The sequence below is a fragment of the Triticum aestivum genome, chromosome 2A, assembly GCF_018294505.1.
Source record: "Triticum aestivum cultivar Chinese Spring chromosome 2A, IWGSC CS RefSeq v2.1, whole genome shotgun sequence".
NCBI lineage: Eukaryota > Viridiplantae > Streptophyta > Magnoliopsida > Poales > Poaceae > Triticum > Triticum aestivum.
The window spans coordinates 612,681,193-612,689,838 of record NC_057797.1 but is presented as its reverse complement, the minus strand read 5'-3'; the positions used below and the strand labels follow the sequence as shown (position 1 = coordinate 612,689,838).

Below are 8,646 nucleotides of genomic sequence, written 5' to 3'. Positions count from 1 at the left end.
TGGCAATCTTATGCTTACCATGTAAAAAAGTCTGTAGTTTCCTTTTGAGGTGGTATAGATTGCATTTCCTTCTCTTTGTTGTATGCTTCTATGGCACTGTTACGAGAATTTATTTGGCCGGTTGGCAAATTGACTAGTCTTTTGGTTCTACTCATACTTGTTTCATGGACCAGGGTTCAGTTGCAACCTGCAAGCATCGGTCCTTTTCAAGTCTACAGGCGGCGGAGCTTTGCTGCAGCCTTAAATAATTGAAAAGGAGCTTAGGTTATGAAGTTGTTTGTGTTTGCCCCCCCCCCCCCCACACACCTCCCAAGGAAGTTGGTCAAGCTCCGCCACTGTCTACAGCGCTTGCAATTGCAACAGGAATGTTGAAACTTTTACCGCAGAGACAAAGTGAAGGGTGAAACAACAGCGATGCTTTTGATTTGCTGCTTCAACAACTGAAACTCGTAATAATATCTCCAGAATAATTCATGCCAGTAAATACTTGAAAAAGACTAAGCAGCCTTTTCTCTACTGTGTGCCTGGGATGCACGCACGCTTATCAACTTCTTGCCAATGGGTATTGGGATGCCGTCATGCCGACTCGCGAGAAGACGAAACCACCATGTTATTAGGCCTATCAGAGGTAGCTAAGGTGGAATCTTTGGGTGTTCAAGCTCAGACAAAAGGAAACTGAAGCCATCTAATGATGCAAATGATGATTATAAGATACATGCACTAAACTATAAACAACTATTAAATAAATATAACTTGATGAAGTGTGATGGCGGAGGGGGGGGGGGGGCAAAGCCCCCCTGTCCACCCCATAATAGTGTTGACGTTGTGTTCTACAAATCACATTTTGTGAACATTATTTAGATATGGCAAGAAGAAATAATAAAATGTTTACACATAACTTGTTCGTGCCACTCCTTGTCCACCTTGGACCTCGTCGCGGCCACATTGGTAGAGTTGCTACATGTGTAGCCGGGCACACCGATGCTAAGTCAATTGGCATCTTGGAGGTCGCTATGCTCGTCGACGAAGAAAATGTTGATGTACATCTTGAACTGCGAGGTGGCCGTCCTGATGTTCTGCGTGACAGACGACAGAATACCGCCACGATAGCAGTTGGTGGACTGTCTGTTGTACGACGCGCCTGCCGGTAGGTCCACCATAATCGGTTGCTTCTCACAGCAATGCGGATGCAGGGATGGTTTGATCTGCTGCATCATGCGACAATCGTCCAGAATCTGTCGTGTGTCACTAGTTGTGAGTGCCCATTTGCGAAAAAAGCCAAGATATGGTGCCGTATGACTAGACGATGTGGCATTCTAGGGCACAACCTTCTTGAGCTGTTGGTGCATACAAAATATGGCCATATGGATGAATACGTGTGGCTAATGCAGGCCACTGAACCAATGCTGCCTCTGCATATTGACTGTACATGCTAGACCATGAAATGGCACTGCATCACGCTGTTAAGTATGCGAGGGGAGTCGTGTGATGGGGAAGAACATTGAGTGGAATGGGAATCCAGAGCTCTGTGGCAATCTTATGCTTACCGTGTACAAGAGTTTGTAGTTTCCTTTTGAGGTGGTATAGATTGCATTTCCTTCTTTTTGTTGTACGCTTTTATGGCACTGTTACGAGAATTTATTTGGCCGGTTGGGAAATTTAGAAATATTATAACTGCACATCTTTCCAACCATCTCAAGCCATTAGCACTCGCAACCATCAGATCTTCTCTTTGGGGCAATTTGGGTCATCAGATTTTCCTCAATCCCACGTTGGCGCTTCGTTCACTATCATCGAGCACTACCTATGCTGGGCCGCTGCTCTGGTGGCAATTTTGGACGCCTTGTGTTAAATTGGGGCTGATGGGCTTATAAAATCCCGTCCATGTGAAAGCCTGACAAGTCGTGACTCGCGTGGTGCTCCTTTTAATTACTCAAAAAAAAAAACACGGCCCTCCTTTGGCCCGCACGAACGCAACCCTCCCGTGGCGGCCGCCGCCGCTGCTCCGGAGTGACTTCCATGGCGACCGCGCTGGGGTCCGACCGAGACGGTGCGCCTCGCTTGGCAACGGTACGAGCAGTAACACATGCATCCGGCTGCGGGTTGAAGAGCAGTCTTCTTGGTTGGCATATCCAGCGAGAGGATGACTGGGTCCATACGGAGGTGAGGCAACGCAAGCAAGCCGTCACGGGCCATGCGGTCACACCTCACATGGCCTTCCCCATCACGAGCGAAACCATACGATCGCCTTGTTCGAGCCATCCGGACCAGACGCTGATGCATGTAGAGGCGAAGCGACAGATGACTGTTCGGTGAAGCTACAAAAAGGATTTCCCCCCAACAACACCAATCATCCAACAAATAGGTTTAAAGTACAAGCAAGTCTCAAATCATCGCTGGGGGCACAACAAGACAAGCCCCAAACAAGTCGATGAAGCTTAGGAGAGAAACTGATTCGTTGGAGTCGAAGTAGTGAAGTAGGCAATCAATTGTCAGTTTCAAAGAGCATTCATCGCGACTGAGGGGCGCACTCACCGGTGAAGGTCTGCATTTACTTTTCCCGGCCGCATCTGCTTCAGTATATCCGCCACTTCGTCTCCTGTGTCTCTCCCCGATGATCCTTGTCAAAGTTTCCCTCTAACTGCATTTTTCTCCTTCCCTGTTACGATCCCTCTTTCACCCAACCATTACATTTTGTTAATATCTTCTCAATCCCAATTTTGTACAGGCGGTTCTCATCCCAGTTATGGTCAATTTGGGGCAAATCTTGGAGACTCATTCTAAAATTTAAATTGGAGAATTCTTTCACTCAATCTTCAATGTGTGATGGCCAGGTAAGTACTTCACGTGGACAGCCATACCTCACCTTTTCATGATTTACCATTCCTGTAGAGCGTATGATTGCTTTGATTACGTTTATGTATCATTATCGCTGAATGCCATGGTATTGTTTGTTGATACAAGCGACAGGTTACATCCGTAGCGGAATACCCGTTGAAGGCGGGGCTCTTTTGAGATGTGTCAGGGGCGACGGTGATGGGCTGTCAAAAAGGTAGAGGAGGTAGGATGGGCAGTGCAAGGACTAGAGGAAGCCGGTTCCCTCTGCATTCTCTTGGCGTGCGTGGGGTTATACGGGAAGGAAGCGCCTCTTCTCTGCTGCGTTCAGATCACGGTGCAGGCACCGATTAGCTAATGGAGTAAGCTAATTTTTTTCTACTGAATCAAGGGCTAATTAAATTAGATTGGACCCCCGATTTGTTAGTTACTTGTATGAGTTGGTCCATTGCAGGCGTAATCAATATAATTTTTTAACTGCCAAGAGATTTGATGGAATCTGCTAAGCTTTTATAATGCATGAATTATGCGATGCCTGTGATCATACAGTCACTTGACCGAGGAATATAATCATTTGTTGTTGCTTAATGCATAGAACCCAGCGCCAAGGTGGTACTGCTAAATCAAAAGGTACACATTTTCTTTTATTGTCTATGGGTTCTCAGCTGTCAATATTTTGTTCCTTGTCTTCCTCTTTTTTTATGCAAATAGTGTTGTAGATCAGTTACTATGCGACTTTCAATCCTGTTCATTCCAACTGCTAGCTTGGACAGTATTTCAACTCAGGATCCTTAAAAAGGTAACATCTGAACCTCTTCTCAGTTAAACCATGCCCTTCTTATATTTATAAACTTCCAATTATGGGTACAGAAATTCAGCCAAGTGAATATGTTTATATGGTATCGTCACAAAAAGATGAAAATGAAGCCTTTGAGTAGCAAGACATATTGCAAGTAGAACACGGGATTGGTGATTCTCACTTGACACGGATTATAAACCTCTGTTCTTACCTTGGTGTGAAAAAAATCTAGGGGTAATAAAGAATTTTTGGTGATCCCTGGATGGGAGATGAGGTTCAATATAATTTTAGGTAAAAAATGTTACCATGCATGGTGTTGTTGAAGCAGGTTTCTTCAACTTCAACTTTAGAAGTACATAATCAGAATTGAAGTCTTGGACAGAGTCATAGTTAAACTTTGTTTTATTCAACTTGAATGAGCCTTCATGTCTATCATCATTCAATATAATTTTCAGTAAATTGTGCAGGTTCCTTGAACTTCTACCTTAGAAGTATATTTATAATTGAAATCTTGGAATCAGTCATAGCTAAGTGTGTTTTCGCCAACTCGAATCATGCTCGTTTTAGCATGCTTAGATATTAGTACAAGCTTAATGGGTGTTTACTATTTGCATTATGCATTCAGTTTTACAATTATGTGAATTGCCACATGAAGTCTCCCCCCCCCCACCAGAAATTCCTGATGTGTAGTTATGTGTGGTATTTGAATAAACAAGTGGTGTGTACTAAATATTTTTGTTACCACGAAGGAGAAAGTTGATCACCTCTTTTGTTGGAAATGTCAGTAATATTTGTTTGTTTCGTGTTTGGTTGTATGGTTTCGATAAAGATCTTTGTTGTGTGATTATCAGTAACCTTACATGTTTATCATTTTTTTAAACAAGAAGCGTTGCATTTTTGAGAAGGAATCTTTTATCTTCCTAATCTATTTTTATTATTAATCATTATATGGATAAGTTATCCAGAATTAATTCCATTTTCTTGCATATGTATATTTACAAACATTCTATTATTCCATCAAATAAATGGACGGGCGTAACAGTGCGCTCATCATAGAAATCTTGGACAAATAATCGATCCTACGAAACTATGAAAAAACATTATATATGACCTTAGTTTTCAGTTCTTATTCTATTTGGTGTATCTTTGTTTTAGAAACCAGTAATACATCAATAGAGATGGAAGCATGTCACTTAAATTGCAAAATGATGTGAGAAAATGCATTATAATAAATAAATGGATACATATTTATTTTTCTTTCTATCCTTAACTACTAAACTATTGAGACAAAACGGGTGCAGCAACGCGCGGCAACAATGGTCTAGTTGACTAGTATTTTGGTTCTACTCGTACTTGTTTCATGGACCATGGTTCAGTTCCAACTTGCAAGCCTCGGTCCTTTTCAAGTCTACAGGCGGCGGAGCCCCCCCCCCCACCCCCACACACACACACATAAAAGATTGGCAGATGCAGGCTTAAATAATTTGAAAAGGAGCTTAGGTTATGAAGTTTTGTGTGTTTGGCTCCCCCCCCCCCCCCCCAAAAGACCTTGGTCAAGCTCCGCCACTGCAATTGCAACAGGAACGTTGAAACTTTTACCACAGAGACAAAGTGAAGGGTGAAACCACAGCGATGCTTTTAATTTGTTGCTTCAACAATCGAAACTCGTAATAATATCTCTAGAATAATTCATGCCGGTAAATACTTGAAAAAGACTAGGCAGCCTTTTCTCTACCGTGTGCCTGGGATGCACGCACGCTTATGAACTTCTAGCCGATGGGTATTGGGATGCCGACTCGCGAGAAGACGAAACCACCACGTTATTAGGCCTATCAGAGCTAACTAAGGTGGAATCTTTGGATGTTCAAGCTCGGACAAAAAGGAAACTGAAGCCGTCTGATGATGCAAATGATAATTATAAGATACACTAGCTAAGTGTCCGTGCGTTGCCACGGATTAACAAATATATATATACAAAGAGAAAATTCATGTGACATGAGAGTCAAAGGTCATTTCTATGGGATGATATCTCATGGTCATGATCTAGTAGATACATACATCTCGTCATTGTCTTTCTTCCACACTCCATGTCTGAGCTACCACGCGACATTCGACTTCCTTCTCCCACCATGCATGCTTTTATCTTCTATTTCTCCTACCTTTACCTTACACGACAGTACCAAGTTTCTTGTCCAACTATCATAATCTTCTCCGGTAGGGCACCCCCTTAGATTATTACTGACTTGTACATGTTGCAAATAAGATCAACGAAAATGGATACTAAATTTCTGATGAGAAATGAGAATTCAGGGCAATATCTTCCCAAGACAATAATAATTCCAAGACAATCTTTTTATACCTTCTGTCAACATTGGGACACACATTCCACACAATAAGCATGCAATGATGTTGATACTTGATTAATTGTCATTATATGTCTACAGTAAAGATAACTTTACTCAAAACCGCCTATCTTAGCCAAATCAACAAATCTCTCTCATTAATGCAATTTTCTTTAGAAAACAAATAATAGATTCTTTCCTATCTTAGCCAAATCAACGGATCTCTTTCATTAATGCAATTTGCTTTAGCAAACAAATAATAGATTCTTTCCTACCTTAGCCAAATCAACGGATCTCTCCCATTAATGCAATTTGCTTTAGCAAACAAATAATAGATTCTTTCCTACCTTAGCCAAATCAATGGATCTCTCCCCGGTTCGCTGGGCGCGTTTCGGTGGGTGGGCGTGGGGGTGGGGGTAATTTGATGGAAATAAACCGGTTGAAAATAAACGGATCCTGTCTCACTCTTCACTTTCTTTACAATAAACTTCAGAATAGCAATCTTGGCGAGTGATCTCGACGGGGTTCAATCGGCGTGGCGCACCGCTGATTCTTCCAGGAGTGGGTGCTGAGAGGAAGGATCCCAAACCTCCATTGTCAATCGGCCAGAGCTGCATCGTCCTTTGGATCAGAGCGTGGACGGGATCAAGACGGTAGGGTTTGAGGAATTTGTAGGACATGAGGGTTTATGGTTGGCAGCACGAGAACTCACCCATATCTTGGCAGACGGCAGGCCCGAGGTGCGGTCGTGTTCATGCTTCGGGAGCTGCCACATGCTGTCCTCGCCGCCATCAGCGACACCACCGCCATCGCCTGTTGCCACCACTTCAGCGCCACGAGCGTGGGACCGAGGGACGAAGGGAAGGGAAGGAAGTGAATTGACGTACCTATGTTTGGTATATATCACACGAGGAATCAAAACTGGATGCACGTGAAAGCATAGAGATGGGAGAGGAGGACAGAGGAAGGGAAGGGCAAGAGGAACCTGAGGATGTGCGATGAAGGAGCGATGCCAAAACATCACAAAGGGGGACCCGTAGCTCGTCACGTAGCGCGGCCGCCTCATTGCCGGCTGCCACCCCGCGCTACCGCCTCCGTGCGCAGGTTCCGTTCGTGGAGCGTGAGGAGCGCATGACCTGCCTTCACCGCGGCCTGGTCCTCCCCACTATCGTGAAGCTCGCCCGCATCGCCGCCCCAATTGCTCAGGATGACGGATGAAGATCCTGCAACAGCGACGTGGGTGAGGGATGCAGCCGACGATGGAGGGATGATTTTCGTGGCTAAACCCTCCCTATCAAAATAACTACTTAAAAAAGGCAAAGATCGATGCATTAGGAAAATTAGGATTTGGAATTGATTGTCATAAAACAAAATTTTATTAATTGATAACGTGCTATCGGTACATGCCCGTTTATAACGTGTCTAGTTAGGAAACTTTGGAAAAGTTAGGAAAGTTTTTATTGTGAGGGTAAAAAAATCAATGTGAGGAGATATGGTGGTGGGATATGAGACGAAAATAAACCGGACGAAAATAAACCAGACGAAATATAACCAGCTCGTCACGTAGCGCGGCCGCCTCATTGCCGGCTGCCACCCCGCGCTACCGCCTCCGTGCGCAGGTTCCGTTCGTGGAGCGTGAGGAGCGCATGACCTGCCTTCATCGCGGCCTGGTCCTCCCCACTATCGTGAAGCTCGCCCGCATCGCCGCCCCAATTGCTCAGGATGACGGATGAAGATCCTGCAACAGCGACGTGGGTGAGGGATGCAGCCGACGATGGAGGGATGATTTTCGTGGCTAAACCCTCCCTATCAAAATAACTACTTAAAAAAGGCAAAGATCGATGCATTAGGAAAATTAGGATTTGGAATTGATTGTCATAAAACAAAATTTTATTAATTGATAACGTGCTATCGGTACATGCCCGTTTATAACGTGTCTAGTTAGGAAACTTTGGAAAAGTTAGGAAAGTTTTTATTGTGAGGGTAAAAAAATCAATGTGAGGAGATATGGTGGTGGGATATGAGACGAAAATAAACCGGACGAAAATAAACCAGACGAAATATAACCAGACGAAAATAAACCGTGGACGCAATCCTACCAACTGCTCCATTAGGAGTAGAGATTAAGATTTGGAATTGATTGTCATAAAACTAAATTTTATTGATCGGTAATGTGCTATCAATTCCTTCCCGTTTATAACGTGTCTAGTTAGGAAACTTTGGAAAGGTTAGGAAAGTTTTTATTGTGAAGGTAAAAAAAACAACTTCATGAGATATGGTGGTGGGGTGTGAGACGAAAATAAACCAGACGAAAGTAAACCGTGGACGCAATCCTACTAACTCAGACATTAGGAGTAGAGAGTGATTGATGCACGATTGATACGTGATTGATGCCATTGATTGGCGAGGGTGTGGGCCGCTCTGCGGGGCGTCACTGGAAATCCGCGACGGCGGCGGCGGCGGCTCGTCTCTGATCTCAACGGTGGCGAAGAGGGCCGCGAAGGCGGCTGGGGCGTCCTTGTCGATCGACGTAGGAAACAGATCGAGGGGAATGTGTTGTACATGGAAAGGTTGAATTCTGATTTGTGATTTTTGAATCTGTTGGGGATGTGTTGGCCAAGGTAATGAAGCGAAGCGAAACCAAACAACAACTCCTTCATTAGGAGTAGA

At 44.0% G+C, this 8,646-nt stretch overlaps 1 long non-coding RNA gene across 1 annotated transcript; it reads right to left on the bottom strand.

The window, feature by feature from the left end:
* Positions 1-6,214: 6,214 nt before the first annotated feature.
* LOC123185698 (uncharacterized) lies at positions 6,215-7,525 on the bottom strand. Its single transcript, XR_006493467.1, has 3 exons — positions 6,962-7,525; positions 6,689-6,863; positions 6,215-6,587 (listed from the first exon to the last, which is right to left on the bottom strand). It is a non-coding gene; the product is annotated as an uncharacterized lncRNA (long non-coding RNA).
* Between the last annotated feature and the right edge of the window lie 1,121 nt (positions 7,526-8,646).